We start from the raw sequence: 13771 nt of genomic DNA, 5'->3' as shown, positions 1-13771 counted from the left end.
TATTTCTAGCGCGCTCGTACACAAGTATTCCAGAGAGCGACAAGGCACGGGAGGGGAAAGGGGGAGAACAAAACAAAGATCTTACTAGGCCAAGTGACATTGAGAACATGCAAGTGCATGGGAAAGGGGGGGTGCATGGAAGGGGGAGAAGTGGAAAGTGCGGAGCAAAGGAGAAACGATAAATGATAATAAATAAATAAATAAATGAATAAATAATAAAGGCAACAAACAGTGGAAGTGCAGCCAGCAAGTGGCAAGTGCTGGGTTTAAGGCATCAGACAGGGTAGGGCTGATAAGTGCAGGAAGAAAAAGGGGGGGCTGTATGGGGAACAGATACAGACCCCAGTGTAAGGGGTGGCCTGGAGGCAGTGCGGGAGGTTGGCAGGGGGAGCAGGTAACAGGGTCCAGAGAACAGAGGGTGGCCAGTTGCACAGTGCCAAGAGAGAACAGATCAGCAGGGGACAGGGGGAGCCAATGCAGAAGCAAAGAGGAAGGTCTTGAGGTGCTTCCGGAACCGGAGATGGTTCTCCTCAAGTTTTATAGAGGCAGGGAGGCTGTTCCAGAGGGGGGCCCCAGCTGAAGACAGTGATCTTACCCCAGATCGTTCTTTGAAAAACCACTGACCCCGAGGGAGTTAGAAGTAGAGGGGCGAAGACAGGGGCGTAGGAGACCCATAAAATCTGGGGAGGACAGGGGAGACCTTGGGGACTTTGCTTTTTTTGTTTATTTATTGTGTTTTTGTCACAGAACTCGACTTTTCACAACATTAAAATAGCAGTACGTATTAAATTACATATATTTTCACTGTATGAAATAAGAGAAAATAAAAGAAAACAGAAGAAAATTAAGAAAAAGAAAAGAATTTCAGAGTATAAAATCCTTCAATTCGGGTTTCACATCAGACTTGCCACTGCTACGGGCACAAGAGATTTCTCAGAACTGTATATTGTAATTCAGAGTGCTAGGCTCTTGTTAACATCTCTGGCCTTGAAGTGGTGTGTACGTGTCTAAAGAGCATCATGAATCGAAATAAACTTAAAAAGACATAAATAACGTCCAGGAGTCGAGCCTTCCATAAATGCAGTGTCAGGAATTGCAAGTCTTGGTGATTTGGTAGTGATTTACAGAGTGGGCAGTGATCACAAGTCCTTGATCACCTGGTGATTTGTTTGGTAGCCATTCCTAAATGAGTTTGTGAGTAGTGCATTTGTTAAATGGAATGTGTCTACTTTTCCAAAAAAAAGCCACTACAACCTCTGACCAAGCATACACTTGTGTATAGACGCATTACAAATGCCATATCATATCATTGGCAATGCCAAAAGTTTTGACTTTTGTGTAGATAGGGATAGGTATTTGCCAGGTACTGCTGTAATGGTACTAATTGGCAATTATTGGCAGCTGCTGTAAAATGATGTGAGTACCTGGGCATATAACAGTAGTGCCTGGTAAATTATTTAATTCCTATAATCATGCCATCCCTTTTGGCTTTGGCAATGCTTGCTTTTAACAGAACTTCAGTGAACGACATGCACACTGCATATAAATTAAGTGGATTTGAAGGCACAGTTGGTTAAGACATTTTTATTACACCATTAATGCATGTAAAGGTCCAATAATTCATTTGCAGAAGACTCATTTGAAATAACTTTGATAGGCATTTCAACCAAAGGTTAATGCTACTTCTTGATAAAGCTAGCTCAAAGAGATCCCAAGAGAATGTGCTTATAGCGAGTAGAGGTAGAAAGTGGGTGCAATGGCCATGGGGATTAGCATGGCCACAGTCAGTTAATCGGTGGACAAATAACCAAAAAACACCTGCACATTTTGTGTCCCTCAACACATCCCATCACCCTCCTAGCTGCACTCCAATGCAATAGTTTCAGTGTATAGGTGTTGCTTAGGATCGCCTACTAGGAAAAACTAAAAATGCCAATGTCTTCTCTATTGGCACACCAATAAGCAAACACTGTGGCCTAAATAAGCTCAATTTAAACTAACTTGACAGATTTTGCACTTTGGTGCATCGGTGGAGAGGGTCTTCTAGGGAGAATGTCACTCCATTTTCCCATCCTCTCGATCTGCCACTGCTTGCAAGCACAAGATCCAGACCACGATCCACATCCCTCAATGCCTAGAACTGAGGTGTGTGCTACACATTTATAGTATTCGCTGTGGTGCTTTATCAGCTGTTTCCATCAACTACATTATAAATGCAATCCTGGTTTTCCCCTGTCATTTTCCCACTGTATTGGCAGGAGCAGGGATGACTCTTGATCACACATACCTTTAATGCATTTATGCTGCCGCTATGCAAAATATAGTGGCCCATTAAAGACCTGCAGGCTGGTGCCTCAGAGTGGGCGCTCCATGCCTGGGAAAAGACTGGCCAAGGTTGGCTCCCTCCATAATCACTCTGCCACTGTTGCGATGAAGTGCTTGTTGCTAGAGTGTTTAAGTGTGTTTTTATTTTGATCTTTATTGTATCTTATATTAAATATTGTGCCGCCTTGTGCCTGTCGCTTTTATCTTTCCGGGTGTGTCCGAGGGATGCAATAGAGGGTATTGGCCCTTGCATGTGGTGGGAAGGGTGGTAATGTGGTGCCCTGTGCCGGAAAAGACCTCAGTCCTCACATGTCACTCTGGAGGGGCGTGATTTGTTGGTCTGATTTTGGCACCCATTGTCTTACCTGTTTACCAGGCCACTATGAACTCATTGGCCGGCACATAGCCAGGCACATGGCTCTGGATCTCACCATAGCGCTTGCGAATCAAGGGTATGATGACAGGGCTGGTCAGTGTGGTCATGCCGCTCATGTGGGAATGTGTCCCACAGAATAGCCTTGGGTGATTTTGGCTTGTGGGTTGCTGACCCCTCAGATGCTGTAGCAACAGCTGTAATTCACTGTGTGGGTATTATGCCATGGTTCTGACGTATACCAGAGGCACTGTATGCTATGGAAATGAGGTGGTGGGTCTCAAGTTCACTGTATCTGAAATGAGAGAGTTATGGAGCTGACTTGGTTCTACTGAGCACAGACATCAACACATTATTCCTCCTTTACCTTGGAGGACTGACTCCATGACAACAGAGTGATGTATGATCTTGTGCTTCGTGCTGGGGTCACCTTTACAGGCATCCTCTGGAAACTTTGGCTGTAAAGGATTCTGACAGTTCCCTGGTATTCCAGTGTCCTGCAAATGTTGAGACATGAATTCTGACAGAAGGATCCTTGAAGCTGTAGGACACAGAATGAGGGTGGCCTGACATTTAGAAAGGGTGTCATAAATGCACAGATTCCATTGTGAGGGCAGAGTAGGCCAACCTGAGGACATCCTTCACAATGAGGGCTTGAGGGTGGTGTGGGCCTCATCCTGGCTAGCCCTCTGCCATCTCATTATTAGTTGTGGCTATTAAATGGAACTGAAAGTGCCACCTATAAGCTGAAACTATTGTCATGGGGAGGGGAGATATAGTAGATGGGATCCAGGGAGGAACATATTTTGGGACTTGCTATCTGTGGATGTACACACAATAAAAAGGTTATCTTTATGAAGATAATGACATGTTCTTAACATTAACATATGCAACAAAAGTGCATAACAAGGAGCTGGAAGTTTGTGACATAATCTCCATATCTAACTTAGTTTATTACACAATGTCTTTCAGTGTGTGTCTGAAAGTGGTGAAAGTACAGTGGTGTTAAAATGAATGGTTTCAGGCTTGCATTATTTTGCATTCTGGGAATATATATGAACCTACAAATTGAAAACTTAAAATATTTGTACCAAATGAATCTGTGTAGGTGTGTAGCTAAGTGCTCAAAAAGCAGAGTATGTAACAATCACTGCTTCACTGTTTATCCAAACTGTGAGATCCTAGACAACTAATTTCATCTCCCTCTTACATAACTGCAAAGCTGTCTAGTATATATTACCAAAATCGTTTTCCTACTGCCTGTATTGCCTATATCTAATTTACAGAAAGGATCAGATCCTCATGCTCAGCTTTACATGTGTTGCTGCTATAGTATCATTGACTTTTTTAATAAACCTGCATTTGTGAAACAAAGGGGCTTTAATTTGACTTCTGAAAACTAACACTCTGAGTAGATGTGAGTGTAAGGAAAGTGCAGTGGGAGCCATCCACAGCAGAGGACATGAGCGATGTGTTAGGTGGAGGTAATGGGTTTGCGGCAATCAGTAACAAAATGAAGAGGGTTGGTTGAGAACGGTTAGGACCTGGAGTGGAGGCACCCATCTGACAGTTTGCCTATGGTGGCAAAATTCCTTGCACCGTAGAAACATAGGGGTTCAAGCGTTTAACAATGGAGCAATCCCATTAAAAAACACTTTGTAAATCAGTCCCAAAAAAAGTGCTGCTGAACAATATAGGATGGTAGCTAACACATACACATACTTGAAATGATGCCCTTCAGGAGTTTCATCAACATTACGGAAGTCTTGAAAAAGGCAATTTGTTAGTGTGCAGAGTTTAATTTGCATTATGTTACTACATATGCCCTAAAGGAGCGCTTTAATCTATTGTGTAAAGTGAATATTGGAGAGGAGGCTCAAGACAGACACCCAATGACGTGAGAGGTCTCTATGTATCTATACTTAAGTATCTGAATATGTATCTGCAAATGTCCAGTGCATATGGCATTTAGGGTGTCACATAGACATCAGCACCCCTCCAACATGTAGAGGGCACATGAAGGTTGTACCAGGAGCCTCTTCAACAGCAAGTCCCTGCTATTTTGGATTTTGAACCGGAACTCTGTTTCTCTAGGTAAATCAAAGTTCTTACACTGCCTAACAGCGTAAAACAAACAGTTTAGTGGCTTGTGGAGAAACCAAACTTGTACGGCCTCCGGTAGCTGCAGTCAGACAGTAACATACCACTTCAGATTGATACGAGGGGAAGGCTCTACACTCCAGACAACACATGTCCTGTAGGATCACCCATTTCAATATGACCAGAAAGGAACAGTTCTGCCCCCCCAAAGGTTATCCTGTCCTATATGCAGAGAAGGAAACCAACAGGTGGAAAATATTTAGCAAAACACTCATGAAAGTTGACAACTTATTTGACCACTGGACCAGCCCTTTCTCTCTTGCCTCGGTCTCTTGTGTCCAGGCCCCAGAGGTGTGTCCTTGTCTGTCAGAGGTAGATAGCGAACTGTACTTTACTTGCCAGGCAAACAAGAATATTAAGCTAACCAGGGCAGACCCTTGAACTGAGCACACAATAGTGTTCCAAGACCCCTTCCCGTGCAAGGACAAAACAAAATTAACAATGGGTGACTTAACACAGTAGCGCTAATTCTGAGGGAGAAAAATGTAAGAAAAACACGCTCCCGCTGAACTTCTATTGTCTCTGCTTCTTTCACTGCTTATTGCCAGCTTATTGGGTGGGATCTGGTGGCCCTGAAATGAGCCAGCTTGAATGCCGAAACAGGAGGCCAACCCTCGCTCCTGACTATCCAGCTTTAATAGAACGGAATATCCATTGCCTCGCCAGTCACATGTATAATTACAGAAATGCATTATACCTCATTTATTTCCCTATCTAAACTAAATATGCCTCCCGCAATACCTTAGGCATGCAGCAGCAAGAGCATCAAGCGGAAATAGAGACAGAGCTCAGAAACAGAGAGAGGGATCAGGACCGTGGACGGAGGGCAGCAGCATGGACACCCGTCAGAGCTAAAGAAAGGGAACAGAACCGCGGAAAGAGAGCAGAGCTAGAGCCAGAGTCACAGTAAGCGGAGGACAGAGGGCAGAGCCACAGTGAGTGGAGGTCAGAGCACAGGGGTGCAGTGTGCCAGGGGTTTAGGGGACGGCAGTGAGCGGGGTAACAGAGGGCAGAAGCAGAGTGAGCGGGGTAAAGAGAGCAGATCAAGGCATAGTGGGTGGAGGATCAATAGCAGAGCCACAGTGAGCGCAGGACAGAGAGGGGAGAAACAGTGAAGAGTACTAAGAGTGGAGGCACAGTGAGCAGGGGACAGTGAGGGGAGGCACAGTGAGCGTGGGACAGAGAGGGAAGGCACAGTGTGGAGGACTAAGTGGAGGCATAGTGAGTGGAGGACAGAGAGGGGAGGCACAGTGAGCAGAGGACAGAGATCAAAGACACAGTTAGCAAACAACAGACAGTGGAGACACAGAGAGGAGGACTAACAGTGGTGGAACACTGAGCGGGGACAGAGAGGGGAGGCACAGTGAGCGGTGGACAGAGAGCAGAGGCACAGTGAGCAGCACTAGGGGAAGAGATATAGATCATAATCAGAGACCGGTGTCATAACCAGCAACGGCAATGCTAGAGATGTGCAGCACCCGGGCCAGAGCTCGTTGCCATGCACGTAGATCTGTAACAGAGACAGGGCAGGTGCCATGCATGCTTTATTCTCACACAGAGGGCAGAGCACATGCTGTAGCTTTGCAAGTGTCCCTGCCTGAAAACTGGAAGAGCATTGGTAGCTTTACTACAGCAGCACAACGCACAAAAAGAGCAGGCGCAGGGTGGGCTATGCGCGTGCACAATTCTTTCCTCACTTGGGATGGGGCCATGCCTGAATGCTGTCGGAGGAATGTGTTGTCTCTTCAAACACTCGCAGTAGCCAGGGTACCTGAAATCATTTATTTTTCTCCAAAAGAGCAAAGTGGGAATCCATGCCTCGGGTGAACCCGGCAGAGGAGGGCACTTGACTTACCTTATTACAGTAGCTGCTGAGGTATCAGGAGGTCGAGAGTCGCAGTCAGAGTCTCACTCTGTCTCCCTAAAACACACGCTGCTGTCAGTCAATCACTGGAGCATGCGTCGCTGTCTCGCTTCTCCTTCGTTCTAGAAACAACGAAGGCTGAGGCTGTGCAGCAGTGCACTCCGCAACCAGGGCACATGCAGTTTGTTCCCTGGCCTGGGCACGTTGCAAATGCACAGGCACGAGGCACGTGATGCATGAGCAAGCAGCAGAAGTTTCTGTTTAATTTAGCCTGCTGCTGCAGAGTATGAAGAGTTAACTTGTACTTTACATTTTGCACACTGAGAATGACAACTGCAGCCAACAGCCTGCAGTGCCGGCTGCAGAGACACAATTCCAAACCAAATTCTGGGGTGGGATAAATGCCATTATATCCCCCCACCTAAAATTGTGGGGGGATTTGTCCCCTCCATGTGCGACGCCCATGGGCGAAGAGCTCAAGAGGGGAAGTATTTGCGGAGTGATAGCTGAAGGTATTTTGGACCCAGGCCCCAGAAAGCCTTGTGGACAATGCAGAGGGATTTGAATTTAATCCTTGCATCCACTGGGAGCCAATGGAGAGATTTCAGAGATGGAGAGATACAATCCCAGGGCTTGAGGCCACGGACAATTCTCGAACTCCTGTTCTGTATTAGTTGCAAAGGGCAGAGAGTAGAGGCAGGTAGATTCAGAAAGAGGCTGTTACAATAGTCCAACCTAGAGAGAACCAGAGCTTGGGAGACCATGAGCTTCTGGGAGAAGGAGAGAAAAGGCAGAGTGCCTATGAGGAGGTGCAATAGGAAGTTTGACCTTTTAGAGACATCAGAGATGTAGGCGCAGAAGGAATGTGTGGAGTCAAAGATGACCCCAATGTTCTTAGCCTCTCGGGTGGGGGTAGGAGGAGGGCTAAGGGAGGGTGGCCAGAGAGTGAGGGGAAAGGATTATGAAGGTTTGCCGATGAGGAGGATCTCCATCTTGCAGGCATTCAGACAAAGATCATTGGCGGCACACCAATCTTAAATGGCAATTAGGCAATCAGAGTGTCATCAGTATAGCACTGGAAATTTGCAGAGAAAATGGCAATGCAGTGGGCGAGAGTTGCTAGGTATTGGTTGAAAAGCCACGGCGAGATGTTAGACCTCTGGGGAACACCACAGGTAGAGAGGAAGATAGATGATAGGAAGGACCCAAGTTGGACCCTGGAGGGTCATTCAGAGAGGAAATAGGTCAGTCACGCTAGAGCCTGATCAGTGATACCCAGGTTGAACAAGATGGTATGGTTGACTGTGTCGAAGGCAGTAGAGAGATCGAGTAGGATGAGGACAGAGGGAATGTTAGAGTCAAGGTTGGAGAGCAGATCTTTGTGGATGTTCAGGGGAGCAGTTTCTGTGCTTTTGGCAGCTCTGAAGCCAGACTGGTGGTCATGGAGACAGCCAACAGAATTTAAATTAATGTTAAGCTGACAGATGGCTGGCTTTTCCAGGGGTTTGCCCAGAAAGGGAGTATGGAAATCGGGAGATAGTTAGCCAGAAAAGAAGGATCAGCTGTGGGTTTCTTGAGAAGAGGATGCACAAGGGAGTGCTTCAGAGGGGAGGTGAAGGATCCTGAGGCAAAGGAGTGGTTGCAAAAATCAGCAAGGGCCGGAGAGAGGGTGTCAATGTGGTCCTTGATGGTTTTAGAGGAACAGGGATTAACCCGTTTTGATGAGGCTTTAATAGATCAGACTTGTCTGGCTACCTGATCAGGGGAGGAACGGGGAAAGGACGAGATGGAGGGTGGGTGGCTGAAAGAGGGTCAGCAAGCACATACAGAGAGGGGAGAGGAGACGGAGAGGTGGAGAGGGTGGACAGGATGTCCTGTATTTTTGAGATAAAGTGAGAGGCAAGGGCATTGCAAAGAACCTGGGAGGCAACAGGAGGGGTAGAGACTGCAGCAGGGTTGGCCAGCTCCTTACAGATTTTAAAGAGTTCAGCCGAGTTGTTAGATGTTGCGGAGACACAAGCTTGAATGTGGACTCTCTTTTTGGTGAGGAGAGAGAGTCATTATTGCCTTTGGAGCAGGTCACAGGCCAGTTTGTCAGAGGATGAACAAGAAGCCCTCCATTTCCTCTCATCCGCCCTACACTTACATTTAAATGTAGCTAGGTCAGAGTCATACCAGGAATTGCACTTGGCTTTGAATTTCAAACGGATACTCATGACAGGGGCAAGAGCATCAAGAGTATCAGAAATTGAAGAGTAGTGCAGAGACAGGGCTGTGTTAGGATGTGAGACAGCCAGAGGGGGAGGGGGGCAGAGAAGGTGGCAGCGGATGTCCGAGAAGGTAGGTGGCTGTGTTGGGGTAGGCTTGGCTTGGGGGGAAGAGAGGAAGAGGTGAGGGGAGAGGAGGGAATGATTGCTCGAGGAGACAGGAGTGGTCAGAGGGATGGAGAGGGGGAGGTCAGAGGAAATCAAGACATCGAGTGTGTGCCCTGCATAGTGAATAGGGCCAGAGAGGACAGGGAGAGGGAGTTGCAGAGGTCATGGAACAGTACAGAGGAGGAACAAGGAGAGTCTAAATGGATATTGAGGTCACAGAGGAGGAGGAGTTGAGTGGTAGAGGCCACGAGGGAAGAGGAGAGGTCCGCCCACTCAGAGAGAAATGAGGTGATTTGACCAGGAGACCGGTAGATGGTAGCCACAGTAAGAGAATGTGTAGGAGAGAGAGAGAGAGAGCATACAGACAAGGCAATCAAAAGAGGAGTTGGTCTGAATGTGAATGATAGAAGCAGGAATCCACTCAGGAAAGATCAAGGCTACCTCCCCACCAGATCGGGAGGATCTGGGCGCGGAGAGGATCTTGTAACCATCAGGGAGGAGAGTGTCAAAGCCCGTGACAGAGCTGACCATGAACCATGTCTCAGTAAGACCAAGGACATCAGGTGTAGTTCTTCAAGGAGGTGGCAGATGTCAGAGGAGTGTTTGACAGCAGAGCAAGTGTTGAGAGTGGCATTATGAAGAAGGTTGCCATCCTTAAAGACCTTCTGGGGAGAGGTACAGATCCGAGGTACACCCTGGCAGAGGATAAAGAGCCACGGGAGGGGCAGAGGAGGAGGAGAGAGAGGGCAAGGTAGCCAAGGGGGGAGAGGAGGGGACAGCTGGAGATGAGAGGAAATTGATGAGACGAGGAAAGCGTCTATCATAGAGGAGGAGATTGGCCTGAGGGCCTTGGACCATGACAGTCCCATTAAGGTAGACATTAATGATGACTTTAGAGGAGTCAAAGGAAGCCATGCAAGCTTCCCATCAAGTGTTACCATTAATGGGAGAGGAGGAGATAGGACAGAGCACAGATATGAAGAGTCCATAGATCTGACGAAGAAACAACAAGGAGGATGTCAGTGAGGGTCTGTCTGGAGGAAGTATTGGAGTAGGTGTTGGCGATAGGAAAACCAGATTTAGAGGCCAAGATATCCTTTTTCAACTTCTTCCTACCAGACTTAGTGAGAAGGGAAGGATAGTCAATGGAGACGCAATTGGAAAAGATAGGAGCAACAGAAAGTGTCATGGGGTGGAAGCAGGGAGAGAATGGAGAAGCTGTGGGGGGTGGGGGTAAGGTAGCTAGGTAGGTGTGGGATAAAAGAGAGTGGTGAGGTCACTGGGTTGGCAAGTTACAGAGAAGCAACAGTATACAAGTAAAATACAGAGAATTTAGCAATGGGCAGCACAGTGTGACTTTCTAGCAAAAGGCAAAAACATCAAGATTTGACATTCTAGCAAAATGCAAAAACAGCAAGATTTGACGTTCTAACAAAAATGCAAACGCAGCAGTATGTGACTTTCCAATCAGGGATTCAGATGTTAGCAAATGGTTTTCAGAAGCACTGCACGTCAGGATGACAACATGGGAGTAACAAGCAAAAAATAACTGTGATAGTCAAAGATGGTAGGAGTGAGTACAGAAGGAGGGAACTAACCCATAGTTCTGGAAGTGACAATGCCAAGGCAGTCCTGATTTCTTAGAGGAGTGAGGTGGCAGAATCATTGTGGTTAAGGAGCAGGTAGGAGCCCAATTAGCATTCTGGAAGCGGAGCGGGAGCAGACAGGGGCCTTAGAAGTGGCCCTTTGCTGAGAGGGCCAGCTAAAGCCTGCCTGTCCCTTGTTGGATGGAAGAAAACACGCAGCAACCAATGGGAATGCTGCACAGGGAGAGGCAGTTCAGCCAGACTGCCTACACAATAAAGGTAACCACCCCGGCCCTTTTGGAAGGGCCAAAAAGCAGTCAAATAAGCAGGCATTAGTTGGAAAACCCGTGCTTTCAAAGAACTATTTTTAAGCAATTTTTGTTTTTTCTTCTTTTTTTCCAATTTTCAATTTTTCAGGTTCAATAATTCCCCTGGAGGTGCAGTAATGCACATAAAGTGAACCTACCTAATGGAGGGGTCAGCATACAGGCACAAACTCCACATGTACCCAAGAGGCTAGGGCTTGGGCACAGCCTTGTTTCAGAGAGGGAAGGAAAACATTGCCACATGGAAGGATTTTTCACCATCACAGTTTTGCGATATGGACCATTCATGCAGCTACTAACATATACTTCATTGGCGGATAGCTGCACAGGTGACTATCATTCTTTGGTGAGTGCAGGCACATTCCAATGGGATGGGGAGTGCATTGGAGACAATATGAGGATATTTCCAATTGGTGTACTAGGTTGTGTTGTCCCTGCAAAACCCCTACTGCATTGTGTGCATGGCTAGGGCCCCTGGATCTAACAGTCTGGCAACTGGTTGGAAGTAGGTTTGAGAATGTTGCCTTGTTTGGGTCCGATTTATACCCATAAGTACCTGTAGTCAGGGAAGCTACATGGCCACAAGTTCCCATGCATGGCTCTATTGCCTTGTAGTGAGTGTGCCCAAGGACTAGGCTCTTGGGTGCATGGGTGGATGTTCTAGGCCTCCACATTTACCCAAGAGCCTAGACCATGGGCACAACCCCCACAATGCATTGCGGCAATGTATGGGAGCATTGTGATATTGGTATGTGCATTGCACACATATGTCTAAAGAGTGGATTCCTTTTGCCTTAGCTCATTTGGATAAGTTATTATAACTATGCCTTCTTACATCCCACAGACTTTTAAAGTGTTCACATTTGCAGAATCATTGTGGAGGACATGTTAGACTTCCTACATCAGCAGTGGTGAGACATGCCATTATTTCCCTTTGGAATGGTGTGGCCGTGAACAGAGCCTTGCTTCAGGGACTGTAGTGAGACATTGGGACATGTAAGGATTTTTTACCATCACGCTTTTGAGATAGGGACAAATTACGCAGCTACTCACATATAAATCATTGTCGACTACCTTCAGAGCTCTTTGGGGATGGGGAGATTATTGCAGATGATATTGGGATATTTCCATTTGGTGTACTATGTAGTGTTGGGAGTGACAAGCCCCTGCTGCCTTGTGTGCATGGCTAGGGCCCTTGGAACTAAAAGTCTGGCCACTGGTTGGAAGTAGGTTTCAGATTGTTGCCTTCTTTGGGTCCATTCCTATACTGATATGTAAAGAACAAATTGTTTGTGTTGCAACTATACTGATATGAAACTCCAGTGTGGAGGACATTTTGCAGTTGGTACACCACCAGAGGTGGTGTGCATTGCCTGCACATATGGCATACTTCATTGGACTTGTTGCTGTTCATGGACTGACATGCCACCATTTCTGTTTGGTATAGTATATGCTTTGAGAGTGAAGAAAGATATTGTGCATTGACATGAGTTACTAAGCAGCACACATTTAAAGTATGAATAATGTACAGACCGACCCACATACATTTGCACCGTACAAAATCTACGCCAATAAGTCCCGCTACATACAGGACGGCAGGCCATCTGACTGTTAGCTTTCTTTTGCGTACTTCTTGAGATGGCAAACTAACCCGTTTGGCGTTCCTAATATGTGCAATTCTAATGTGTGCATCGCTTCCATTACCTATACGTGTGGGCACGATACTCCATCGCAACAGTCACTGGCATAGCTGACTTCAGTTGTGCAGAATCGTTGCTCAGGGTGTGCTCTCCAGATATTTCTTTATGTGCGTGCCAAGCGTAGAGCACTCTGTCATGTGAGCACCTACCTCCGGAAAGGAACAACATAAACAAAAGAAAAAACAGGCATGCATACACAGAGCATACGGTTCCAGAACATTCCCATACTTTATGAACAACATTGTGAATTGTTGCAAGGGCTTTATTTTGCTATGGAATGATCACGAGAACGTGTAAGGTGACTGCAATCACAGCTATTTTATTTTGCAAACAAATCCAGTGTGCAATGTCGTCTGTGCACCTCTGTACTTTTTTTGTCATCTGGCAAAGTGGAAAAAGGAATCATTTATGGTTGTTGGTGGACCATGTGGAAGAAGGCATTTATTTGCTATGTTTAGATGGTAGCAGTAGTTGCCTCTGTGATGCTGTACATCATAAACATGTGCAGGTTGGTTCATATTGCCAGAACCGCAAATGGACAGTCAGGCCCATATTGGTCCACCCAGATAACGACGCAAAACACATCGCTTATGGTAATCTTGCAATGCTCGGTCCACCACTCATATGTTGGAATGTGGAAGGGGTGGCACAAGCAGTAAGGTGCAAGGTATCTATGAAGAAACAGGATTAAGAATAGATGTAAGTAGCCGCTATTAGTGGCAGCGTACAGGACAAGAGTTTCCGGGATGGATGCTGTAATAGGTGGCTTTCTCAAGGACCATGTACTGTGTGTTACTGAGTAGCATCATATGTTAACCCACTGCCCTGCTCTCTGTTTTGTCAGTGATATCGTCCAGTAGGTGATACAGTTAAGGATTTCAATCAGGCAATACACTCTGCTCCCGGCCTAGTGTACAGCGCAATAGAAAAACTTATTTAAGATATAGATTCAATTATTTGAAAGATGTACCACTCGTATCATACCCCTTATTTAAGAATACCCCGGGTCACGCTGGACCAGAAATCAGGCTGGTTTGTAAAAGGTATTATTTATTTACTTAG

Source organism: Ambystoma mexicanum, chromosome 1p, assembly GCF_040938575.1.
Source record: "Ambystoma mexicanum isolate Mex_15411 chromosome 1p, UKY_AmexF1_1, whole genome shotgun sequence".
NCBI lineage: Eukaryota > Metazoa > Chordata > Amphibia > Caudata > Ambystomatidae > Ambystoma > Ambystoma mexicanum.
The sequence above is the reverse complement of the archived record's forward strand: the minus strand, read 5'-3'. Positions refer to the sequence as shown.